We start from the raw sequence: 13,152 nt of genomic DNA, 5'->3' as shown, positions 1-13,152 counted from the left end.
CCAGAACGAGTCATGGCTGGTTACACATCATTCATCGTGACTAATTCAGGGAGAGAGAGATGTCACTCAGCTGGGTGGAAACGTGTGTGTGAGCATCAGTCTGATTACACCTCTGGCTCTGCTGCCGTGTAACTTCACTGTTTTGTGTATGTATGTGTTTAAGAGATATCTGCGACTGTTTTGTGTGTGCTTGTGCCTTTAAGTGTTGAGCTCTTCACATTTCTCTCCCTCTGTCACCCTCTGCTCCACTATTTTATCACTGGCTTGATACGTCGTCAATGAGGCTGGCATGCTAAATGATAATTAAGACCATTACACGCTCACAGAGCATGCTACCAGTGCAGCACACGGCTCCCTCAATCGCAGCCTCATCTCAGGGGACACCCTACTACTCACACAGTCGTGTATCTCTCCAAATTAGGTTAGATTTTCATTCCACCTCATTCACCATGGATGTGATGTGGTTATTATAAACTCATGATATGGTTAGTGAGCCTGCTGCCATTAGATGGGTGGAGGCATCATGTTGGCGCATTAAAGGGGAAATGGATTGCCAACCATCAGTGCTGCACATCTCTGTTTCTCAGATGCACACAATCTGATACACACAGCGTTATACAAAACACTCACAGACACGCACAAGCGGAGACACACACACATCCTTTGCCATAACACTGTTACCCAAATCATCTGTCAGCTGTATCTGCTCGTGCAGCGGTGAAAAGATATAAAGACCATTTACAGAACTCAAGTTCAGAGATTTCCATTTTATATTGCACAAAACTATTGAGAACATGTTTTACGTTTTACTTCACAACATTTATTTGATGAATAAAGTTAATTCTAGTTCATAGTTTATAAATGTTTCACAGATTTATTATGTCATTTAAGTACTTTTAGTGTTGTTTGTTGTTTTGCACCTACAGACCACAGCTAATCCCTCGTTTGTGTGAACTTATAAAAGCAATTCTGATTCTGATTCTGAAGAAGATCTTATTATGATCCAACAATCGCAAAAAAGCAAAGGGAAAGAGAGCAGTAGAGTCGACCACTGAGTTGTGAACCATCAGACTAAACCACTGACCTGGTTGTTAAAGGGTAACGCCACCAATTTAACATATTTACACAAGTATGCTTACAGGTCTTGGGGAGAAACGCTGCAAACGTTTGTGGCTCCAGAGGAAGCCGCATGTAATCAGACAAATTACCTCCAGTGATTTCACTTAGTTGTTAAGGTGCATTGTGGGTAATGTAGGAGTCAGGTTATGAAAGTGTGGAGTAAGAATGTATCTGGTCGTCTGTATTGATTTTGATTTTGATTTGTTTTTAAATGGTCCATAATGAGTCCAGCTGTGTTGTGGGAGTGGCGCCTACACCAGGGGGACTTCTCCTCTAAGGCCACGAAAGATACAATTTTATATTATATTAGTTATATTAATATCACAAAATAAGCAGAGATGAGAGAGGAGGGGCCAACCCCTGGTCTGAGAACAGCTGGACTAAACTACTGACCTGTTTGTTAAAGGGTAACTCCACCAATTTAACACATTAAAGTGTATTGGCGATAGTGTGTAGTGTAAATCTTTTTGTGGCTCCAGAGGAAGCTGCACGTAACCTGATAAATGATCTCCAGTTATGTCACTTAATGGCTAAATTGCATTGTGGGTAATGTAGGTGCCACCTTTGAAAAGGAAGAAGAATGTGTGGAATCAAACAAAAGATATCTCTGGTTCTGCAGCACATGACCCACAATGCAATTTATCCACTGAGTGACATCACTGGAGGGACTTTGTGAGATTACGTGCAGCTTCCTCTGGAGCCACAAAAAGATTTACACTGTTTGTTTTTTACTCCCCATGAATGAGAGTTACTTCAGCTACTTCAGTTCAGAACAACTACAACTGTGAACTGCTTCCTGTGTCTTGATGCATTGATATTAGTAATCTAATTATGTCATCATATGTTATTGTCATCTATGATAACATACAATATCAGTCACATAGATTTTACTGATTAAATGTCTTTTTACTTAAATGCAGGAGTTTTACTTGTAATAGAGTATTTTTACTTTGTTTACTCTGAGTACTTTGTCTTGAAACACCCTAACCCAGAAACTTTGTCCGTACAGACGTGTAACATATCCGTACAATAACACCGTCACTCACACTGTGCCAGAGTGTGTTGGCAGCTGTCTCTCCTCAGGTTTCTCCTGATCCAGGGTTTGTTGTGTACAGGCTCCTCGGCCTGGAAATGTGCAGCTGCAGGTATCCTTCAGTAACATAGCCTCGGGTTAAGGTGGTTTTGGTGTACAACTCAGATGGTCTCTGACAAAAGAGGTTCAAGTTTGAGTGCAGGGACCTCCAGATTTCAGAGGAGATTATGAGCTCAGGATCAGGTGTGAGATGCAGCCTCTTTGAAAAGATGATGAGTTTCTTTGTGGGAAGAAGAAAGACATGTTCTGTACTTTTGGATGAGAAGACAGAATAATAGACTGAAGACAGAAGATGGAAGCATTGGGTTGGAAGGGCCTGATATGTCATATGACCTTTCTTTATAGCTTTTATTAGAGAGGCTTGTGCAGTGTGGTGCTGACTATAGTATGACTGTGTGTGTGCGTGACTGTGGCTGTGTACACTCTGCGCATACAGTACGGGCTATTAGCTTTGTCAAAGTATGTATGTAAAATTAACTTATGGCCATATCTTTGAACAGCCATGCCCACTTCTTAGATAGCACTCGAGGGCATCGTAAAAACCATTGAGGTAAGATGTCGGCACAGTGTAGCCTTTGCAACGCAGTGAGGGAGCCTTAAAGTGTAAATGCATGACTGTATGTTATACAGGCACGAGGCCAGATTAGATTAGAGTTTAACCAGCAATGTTTATAATGAAAGCAAAGAAGGCAGAGAGACGGACGAGTGGAAACAGCAGAGCAAAACATCGTTAATACGCAATCAGATTCATAAAGCCTGTGGCTTAAAACCAACATCATCACACTTCTTGAAACTGTGCGTGAACATTTCTTTGCTGGGTAATTTACCAGGTATGATTGATACTCATGATTGTATCGTATGTTAAAGCTTGTATGTGCACAATTTAGAGGTTCCACTGGCGATTCCTAGTGGTAGTATAAAAAAAGCTGGTCCTGACACGTGTACGCAGGCATTTCTTCTCATCTTTCTCTGTGTTATGGCCGTTTGTACACACACAAACAGGATGAAGATGTTCAGAAACTGTTTTCAGTGTTCAGGTCTTGATGTGCAGAAACTGACACACACAGACAGAATGGATGTTACAGTTTCTATATTCAAAAAGACACAACGATTGAAAAGAGACAAAAACTACTATTGATTATGTTTTAATGAAAATAGCATCGTTGAGGGGGTTTAGTGAGGAACAGTCACATTTCCTGCCTCATACATTTTATTTTCTGTAACTAAACAACCAACCACAGAGTTAACAATCTGCTTCCTGTTGACACCAGCACAGGCACACCCAGTGTATGTAAACAGACATGTGATGGATGGAGATTATTTTATGAAACACTCATCAGGACAGAGGTAGTTTTGTTTTTCTTGAAAAAAAAATATCATTTAAAAAAATAACCATGAAAGTGTGAACCAGGCCTGAGAACAACTGGCAGAGAGAAGCATTAAAAACTACAGCCAGCGCCACCGCGACGGTCTAAAAATGGATGCAGTCAGAATGATTTGGTATATTTGGTGTGGTTAATAATTCCACACACTGGGGGCACAAATGCTGCTCGTCACATGATCTCTCTCAGTTTCCTTCAGTCAGAATCAGAACGTCGCAGTGAACCAATCTAAACTACAAGATCATCTGTAATATCTGACACTAACATTTCATTTGAAAGCAGTCATGATATATTAAACAGCATACCAGCATGTTTTACTGATTTAGATTGAGAGCAACAATAAGTGTTTCCCCACATGAACTTTCTTAAAAAAGCCACCCATGCTTTTATTATGACCTGTTTGGGCTCCTGTAGTCCACTGCACTGTGGACTGAGCGGTACTGAGCCGAACACCTTTATAGGTTCTTACCTGGTTTGTGTTTTAACAACAGATTAAGTTCAGTCTGAGTTTGACTGTCTAGTCTTTATGAATTCAAGCTCTCTTCTTGTATCTGCAGCCTTTACCTTTGTTCTGTGATGAGTGATGCTGTCATTTTGTTTTTAAACAGATAGAAGGATGAATATGTGATGATGATGATTTTTTAACCTGTCCTGGTTATTTCTCTCCGTGGATTTTAGACTATCAATCACTTTAGAGTGTTTCACAGTAGCTCTGAAAGTCTCCCCTGATCCCAATCAGCTGTTTGAGTCAGAGAGTTAAAATAACTGAAATAAGATAATTAAATGACGAGCGAACATTAAATGGAGATGTGAGTGAAAAGAGTTTAATTTATGCAGGTCTAATAAAGCTCGTGGGGAGGTAACACTGTGAGCAACAATGACTCACTTTGACTCGACTGTCACCTCGCTACAAACTTAACGATGACACACACACACACACACACACGCACCCACAATGTGTGTTCGGCGCGGTGATCAGGCTTAAATGATGCATTAAGCACTTAATTACTCAGGTGAAGCATCACTGTGCGTTGGCTGTCTGTTTTAATTTTATTAGCTGACACTTTTATGGAAGTATATCTGCGTGTTGCACACCGTCTCACCTCAGGGACGTGATTCACACGTCTCACCTATGTGTCTGTATGAGTGCATGTAGGCTACATGTAGTCTGTGTGCCTGTTTGAAGCCACTGAGGTGATACGTGATTCACATCAGTCAGCCTCTGAGCACCTGATGACCTCACTTTGTTTAAATGACATAATGGCTGGAACAGCTGCTTCACCTCCGTGGAGGATCAGAGTCGGAGGCACAGTGCTTGACTTTTGGTGTTTAGTCCTGTGGAAGTGTTGGTAATGGGATTGACCTAGATTGGTTGTGCCTGTTATGTTTTGCCTGCGATGTGTGTGTGTGTGTGTGTGTGTGTGTGTGTGTGTGTGTGTGTGTGTGTGTGTGTGTGTGTGTGTGTGTGTGTGTGTGTGTGTGTTTGTGTTTGTGAACGTACTCCAGGTTTGTTGTTATCTGCTGGAGGTGTCTTGTAATCGCAACATAAGGCTTGTAATTGAAAATCTTTGGGCGTGATCCCACTTCTGGGTTTACAGAGGAGAGTTTGAGCTCGCGAAGTGGGATTTTATGATCACTGGAGGCAGAATTCTGAAGTGTTCGTTTTCAAAATGATTTCCATCATTACATCAGAATTGCGCCGCCCACCTTTTCGAATGGGGCTCTGCTCATGAACCAGCTGGTGTATCTTGCCGTCGGTAAACACGCAATAAACAAAAAGATCTACATTTCTGTCAGTTTCACTAAAAGGTCAAGTAAAGTCAATTTTAGTTATGTTGCCCAAAATTAGAAGGCATATTTTTTCCTCAAGGAGCTTTACAATAATCTGTACAGCGTCTATAACACTCTATCTATCTATCTATCTATCTATCTATCTATCTATCTATCTATCTATCTATCTATCTATCTATCTATCTATCTATCTATCTATCCATCTATCCATCTATCTATCGATCTATCGATCTATCTATCTATCTATCTATCTATCTATCTATCTATCTATCTATCTATCGATCTATCGATCTATCTATCTATCTATCAAAATGACAGTTTGGGCTGTTAGTATGATGAAATCTGCTGCCACCATACTGTTAAAGCTGAAATAGAACTTTTAAAAAGTAAATTTTATCTTGTCTATGCTCTGTCTCGCTGTATTTTAGAGAAAACTTTAGGCATCACAGGGATCAGATACATCATCCATTACTGTAAAAATACAGGTTGAACTTCACACAAGAATACTCAAAGACTTTTCTCAAGAATTAGAATTAGATCTTCATTTTCTCTTGAAGAAGACACCAGAATTGTAGTTAGTGTTTGAATGTAAAATCAGAACGCAGACTCTAAATTTCTGGGGTCGTTGGTCATAGTTAGGAAGCCATGAAATAAGTGTAATAATACATATTTTATGAGCTCATCACCACAGCAAGACAAAAACTTTAAAGACTTTTTTCCCAGTTTCACTGTTGATGTGGACACTTCAGTCAGACATCAAGAGGTTTTGAACATTTAATTAAAAGTACAGTGATTAAATCTGCAAATAACAGTGTTAAAATTAACAGTTACATGATGGCACAACTCATCACATGTACTATTGATTTTATATTTGATTCATCTACGTGCATGTGCTCCACTGCTCTGTGAGCATTCACGAAGATAAAGACACACCTTTTTCTCAGATACCTGTCCACGGCTTGACACTCTGCTGTCCACATGAGGGCGCTGTGGTGCAGCTGATGATTCTGCTGAACACTTCGGAGTCGCTCACGAGTTGTTTGCACTCCAGCCGATACAGTCATGTCTTAATCTCACCATCAGATGGCGCTACACTCTCTCTGTCATTCTCTCTGTGGCTGTGACCCGCTGACAGGTACATGCGCCCAGACAGAGTCACACACAGGTAGAACAACACAACAGAGCCACACACAGGTACAACAACACAACAGAGTCACACACAGGTAGAACAACACAACAGAGCCACACACAGGTAGAACAACACAACAGAGTCACACACAGGTAGAACAACACAACAGAGTCACACACAGGTAGAACAACACAACAGAGCCACACACAGGTACAACAACACAACAGAGTCACACACAGGTAGAACAACACAACAGAGCCACACACAGGTAGAACAACACAACAGAGCCACACACAGGTAGAACAACACAACAGAGCCACACACAGGTAGAACAACACAACAGAGCCACACACAGGTAGAACAACACAACAGAGTCACACACAGGTAGAACAACACAACAGAGCCACACACAGGTAGAACAACACAACAGAGCCACACACAGGTAGAACAACACAACAGAGTCACACACAGGTAGAACAACACAACAGAGCCACACACAGGTAGAACAACACAACAGAGTCACACACAGGTACAACAACACAACAGAGTCACACACAGGTAGAACAACACAACAGAGCCACACACAGGTAGAACAACACAACAGAGCCACACACAGGTAGAACAACACAACAGAGTCACACACAGGTAGAACAACACAACAGAGCCACACACAGGTAGAACAACACAACAGAGCCACACACAGGTAGAACAACACAACAGAGCCACACACAGGTAGAACAACACAACAGAGCCACACACAGGTAGAACAGGTTCTGTTAGACTAATGTAATGATTGTATTCGATACAGAGTGGACTGTAACATATTGAGCCATACTATATATATATGATATATATGATAAAGCCATCGTATATATCAGAAGTGTGTTTCATGCGCTTCTAGCGGGATTCCCGTCAGCTGAGTTGTGCGTGTGCAGCCATGGTTCTGTTGTGTCCTTTATAAAGTGAAATGAAATAAAGACTTCCTGTGTTGCTGAGACAGAGGAGCTGGTTTCTGAGAGAAGACTCAGAGGGCGTCAGTAGAAGTTGTGTCTCTGACTTGTGACGTCACTGCGCCTCCACACTGAGAAACTCCCTGATCTGCGCTCTGATCGCAGGAGTTCGGCTGATTGATGGCTCCCAGCATTGCGCGCTGTGGAGAGACGATCATTGAATCCGGCGGCATAATAATGGCCCCGCTGACAGGGAGCCTCGCTCTCTCACGGTCGTCCCTGGCTGTTACCTGAACTGCACCTGTGGACTTCATCCTCTCTTGTCGTTTACACACGCAACAGAGCTCCAGGCGCGCGGGTGCGCGCACCGCGCTCCCTCTCCAGCGACCGTGGGGATCGCATTGTGCTGAGTTGACCGGATAGCTCCTTGTTCTCGCACAGGCTTAAATGGGAGCTCCTCACACGTTTGGACGACTTGCACCTTCTCTTCAGTAACTTTGATGGGGACTTCGATATCAAGCAGGGAAAATGCCTGTGATGAAGGGATTATTAGCGCCACAGAACACGTTTCTGGACACTATAGCCACACGCTTTGATGGCACCCGTAAGTTTGCATTTTAATTATTTTCTAATGACATGAATCTTTTAAGCAGCTCTAACAGTTTCAGGTTGAAGCTGGGTCATTTTGGTGGTAAGGGGCTTGGAGGTCATTGAGATCCTTGAACAGATTTAAGCCCAAAACCTGTAAAAAAAAAAAAAAAAAAAAAAAAAAATCAACTAAACAAAGGGACTTCTTGGTTTCTGGTCCGCGGTGCTGCAGAATCTCCTTTGACTTCCAGGTGGCTCCAGCTGGTTTCAGGTGAGGCGGGCGTGCAGGCAGCGGAGGCTCCCACAGCAATTAACAGACCGAGTGTGTCGCTGTCCGCGGTGCTGAAACGCTCCCGCACCGCAGACAGCGACACACTCCCAGCTGCCCTGTGCTGTGCTGGATGGACCACAGACTGGACGGCTCGCTCACAGGCTGCAGCCGGGGTCGTGTATGTGATGCAGATACTTGTGGGCACACCTGGATGAATACAACTTTTTATTTTAAATGTCCACGGGTCATTTTTCCCCGAGCTTAACCTTTATTATCTCTGCTCTCTGGCAGCCGGTCTGAGACCAGCAGTCGCATTTATCAAAATTAATTGGTCAGCGGCGGCATTACAGCAAGTCTTCCCCAGGCTGAGGCACACAGGCATCTCCAAACGACAAGTTTTGTCTGAACTCTGCCTCTTATCTTCTTTCTGTCACAATGAACAGCCTCTGTTTCTCTTGGACATCCAGCAGTTTGTTCCACAGTTGACCGCCCTCCCGTCTCTGCTGCTGCTCATTCAGAGTCACATCTAGTCCTCTTTGGCAAACATCGTCTCGGTTTTAAAACTGTGGCTTAAATGTCAAGTCTCTGCTGTTTCTTTCAGGCAGTTGCCAAAGCAGTAGTAACGAGGATTATCGGTATCGATTGGTCTGTAAAACAACAGAGAACAGTGAAAAAAGCCATTCTCAGATTCCTGAAGGACGATGTTACATCATCAAGTGTTTTGTTTTCACAGCCCACAGCCTGAGAGTTCAGTTCATAGAGTTAAAGGTGCTCAATGTAGTTCTGAGGAAGAAAGTGTAATCAGAAGGCAATGTCTCAACAAACTGACCTTAAAGGAAAACACAATTTCTTCCTTTTTTTTACTTTGTTTCTATATGGCGGGCCCTGCCACCTTTCCAGCTTCAAACAGTATTGTACCTTCTTTTCCTCTGAGATCAGCATGGTTCAGTTCAGTTACGGAAGAAATAAATATTCCTGAGTTTGTATTATTACCTCATCAATATTAAATATTAAAATTCTGAGTTTGGATTTCGACACCGTGCCCTTTGAGACGAAGACAGTGTTTTTGCCTTTTGTGTTATTGGCATTTCAAGACTTGCAGAAAATGTCTCTGGAACCTCTTTTCTGTGTTTAGCTCACTCTCAATACTTTCCTCTCATTGTTAAAATCATAACCTGCCTCCACTCGTACCCCTCTCACTGAGGCATTTTGTCCACTATTACAGCGCTCAGTTAGGCTCCATGATAACTGCAAACCTCCGTCCCCCCTTTCAGTCCCCACACCCACTAGTCGAGCACTGCTGCAGGCTCGAGAACAGTCTATATGTCGAGTGGCAACAAACGTCTGTGCAGGAGCTCTTTTCCAACCCAAGGGAACTGGAGGTGCCTAAAGCACCAAGCGGCTTGTCTTTGAGCTGTGAGATAGAGGAAATTAACATTGGATTTGAACTGCGAGATGGGGCAGACCAGAGGCAGCAGAGCTTGACGGGACAAATTGGGTCTGATGGCCCGGCCGGGAGCAAATATAAGGGAAGTGCTGGGTTCACTGCAATGTGATCCCCTTTGACGTCATACCAAGCTTGAGAAGGCACGTCGGACCTGGAAAAAGGGTGTGATTAATGGATGAAAGTGAAAGTAGGCAAGTCTCTAAATTGATGTGATTTATCTTAAGAGAAAAGTTGATTTATGCTTACTGGGGGCCTTTAAAAGGGATTTGCTAGTGCTCATCCACACAGAGACATTCAGACCCAGGCTTATTTAAATCAACAGAGGTGTCCCCGGAATAAGCTAGTGGTTATAAACACAGCTTATAACACACAACTTTCAGCATAGATTCAATAAAGAGCTAAAAAAAGCTGCTAAGATGAGAGAAGACATAAAATATTTAAGGCTTTGAATCATTTCCATGTTTGGAACACTAGCAACCTTACAAATCCTCAGATTGTTGGATGAAGAGGAAACACAGTTCATGACCCTTCAGAAGACCAACAGTGTGTGTTTGACTGTGTCTGCTGCCGACCTCTTGGTTGACAGACACCTGTGATGACAGCGTTTGGATCGGTGTGTTCCTGTTTGCCCGTACTGTAACTAAAATAACAGAATGTGTCTGTAGCGCTGCACTGAGATGACTCTGTGGAAGTGCTGTAACACCCTCTGTCATCACTACAACAGAGTGCCATCCAGCTGACTAATCCAACCACCTGCCCATCACTGGAGCTGTATTTAGTGCTGTGCTGCTCATTACAATCACACGTCGCCACTTGGTAATGTGAAGCATATGCATATAATTAGACGTGACTAATGATTATTAATTTGTTATCATATATACTATGAAATACTGACGATTTAGGCTGACAGCTCGGGTCAGAAGCATCAGTGACTGATGACCCGAGATGAGAATCAACAACCAGCTGTCTTTATACTGGAACTTAAAGATAAACAAAAAATACCAGTACAATTTTCCAAGTTGACTTACGACCGATTGGGTTGATTGCCAGTGACCAGAACCACTCTGAAAACAACACGACCTGTGCAGCACACCAGCAATAGGTGAACCGGATCTTCTTCTGACAGCTGCAGTTTGGTTAGTTTTAGGGACTAAAACTAGTTGGTTAGATTTAGGCACTAAAAGTAGTTGGTTAGGTTTTGGACAAAGTAATGTTTGGGTTAAAATAACTACATTACTTTTGTAACTTCAGTTGTGAACCTACATACCTACATTATTTATGTTACCTCAGTCATGTAACATGTGGCGTTACATGATCACGTTAATAAGAAAAAAATGAATGATTTCACATTTGAAACACGGGTGAAAACTTGGTGCTTCTTTGAATTAACTATCCATCCACGACCTCCTCTGTATGAAGACCCTCTTTACACCACTTTGCCTGACTTCCCTCTTTGCTGCTGTAATAATTAGTATTGCCACTAGAGGTCACCACCTCAGGAGCAACATAAAGAGGTTGTATTAAGCTGTAAACTTGTATATTAATACATAAAAATGTTGTTTTGTCATTTTGCTGCTGCTTTCTTTTGAAAACAAAAGTTTAATCTTTGTTTTCTTCTTGCACGTTTAGAAATATAAATGTAGAGGTTAGATTTTCAGTTCCTTTGGTAATTGGACCTGTGTTTCGTTGGGCATATCTGGACTGCAGACTGGAGTCATTGCATCACCAGAATACTTGCTGACTCGACTTCATCACCGATGCCGGCCTTTGTTGGAGAGATGGAAAACAAGTTGAGCTGCCAAATTAAGTAGACGGTTTGGTGGTGCAGTTGTAGCAGAGGGCTGTGTAAATTGTTTACCGGGTGCTTCCAGTCCTGCACCGTTCCTCAAGATAGCTGTTTTCTAGCTCTGAACACACAGCAGTTCCTCCTCCAGTAGGCAGGTAATTACTGTCGCGATCACTGATGCCAAGACTTGGAACGGCTGTGTGTGTTGAGTCAATATGTTAAAGTGTGTACATGAATGAGAAAGGGAGGGAGAGAGAGATGTGTGCAAAGAAAGATGAAGACACAGTGGAGGAAGAAAAAGTGTGCAGCATTCAGCACTTTGCTAGTTTGTGTCAGATAACTTTATGTGTATTAGTGTGTATTAGTGTGTGTGTGTGTGTGTGTGTGTGTGTGTGTGTGTGTGTGTTTGTGTGTGTGTGTGTGTGTGTGCCCGGCTGTCTCCATCTCTGAGCACAGGGGTAGTAAAATAGAAGTTTCCTCTCCGCTGATTAACTTTCTTTAAATGCAGCACATCTAATTAAGATGTTAAGACGTGGCTGTGGGATCCAGCGTCGTGATTACCTCTCGCTGCCAGGTGAATGTTTAAAAGCTCATCTGTGTATCGCACACAATATAGAGCAGGTTGTCGCTATCAGCTCCTGCTGTCTCAGAGAAGACAGAGCATATACTGCTGCTTTCCCCCCGGGCTCAGTCTCACCAGCAACCTCGTGACCTGCAGGAAGACCCAGGGAGCTAATTACTGGGTATGAAAGACCACAGACTGCATGCTGACACACATATGTTTCAAAAAGGATTTATTAAAGCTGAGATAACCTGGATTATTAAATTGGGATTAGTCAGAATTTCTCAAGTCACACAGTGTCAAAAACATCAGCAGCTGTTTAATTTCCTTTAATAGACACATTGTGCAGTGTTATTCTACCATCTGATTATGATTAGTGGTGAGAAGGCAGGTCTGATGTTGCCCTCAGCCAGAGACTGACTGTGAAAGAAGTAATGAGTGCAGTTATGAGACTGTGAGGGAGTAATCAATCATCATTGACTGTAGTGCTGCAGGGTGTGGAGGGGCTCTCACTTACTGTCAGTGGATCAGCACCGCTGGTCTCATTTTCTCCAAAGCCTACTTAGTATTGAGACTGTTTTATTTCCAGGCAAAAGATAAACAGAAAGGATGGAGCTGCGCTGCATCGTAGGGAATAATGTAGATTACAGAGGAGCTATTGATTGAGTTTCCATCCACTGTGTGAATGATGGACTTCTTGTGTGTCCTGTCACCTGACCACAACTGATGTTTTCCAAAGTAATAAGGACGCTTATCCTCTTTCCTCAAGTGATCAGTATGTGTGTAGCTACTTACACTAGTTCCGACGAGCACTGGATATAGCTGCCATAAACATTTCCCCCAGCGACCTCCCATATAGCTCGGTGGCGTAGAGACTACTTGCAGACCTGCCTAAGCTCTGACTAAGAAGCTAATCGGAAAGATCAGTCATGACCACGTTGTTTCTCGTTCTTCCACTACATCATCTGATTTCCTCCTTTGCTACCCTCAAAATAGAAACGGCCACTAGAGGTCGCCACCTAACAATACATGTC

General features: G+C 42.7%; 1 protein-coding gene across 2 annotated transcripts in view; it reads left to right on the top strand.

Moving 5' to 3' along the window:
- The window catches only part of kcnh8 (potassium voltage-gated channel, subfamily H (eag-related), member 8), an 80,126-nt gene that overhangs the window by 21,441 nt on the left and 45,533 nt on the right, over positions 1 to 13,152 (top strand). The window lies entirely within an intron of this gene.

This window comes from Acanthopagrus latus, chromosome 3, assembly GCF_904848185.1.
Source record: "Acanthopagrus latus isolate v.2019 chromosome 3, fAcaLat1.1, whole genome shotgun sequence".
Taxonomy (NCBI): Eukaryota; Metazoa; Chordata; class Actinopteri; order Spariformes; family Sparidae; genus Acanthopagrus; species Acanthopagrus latus.
The sequence above is the reverse complement of the archived record's forward strand: the minus strand, read 5'-3'. Positions and strand labels throughout refer to the sequence as shown.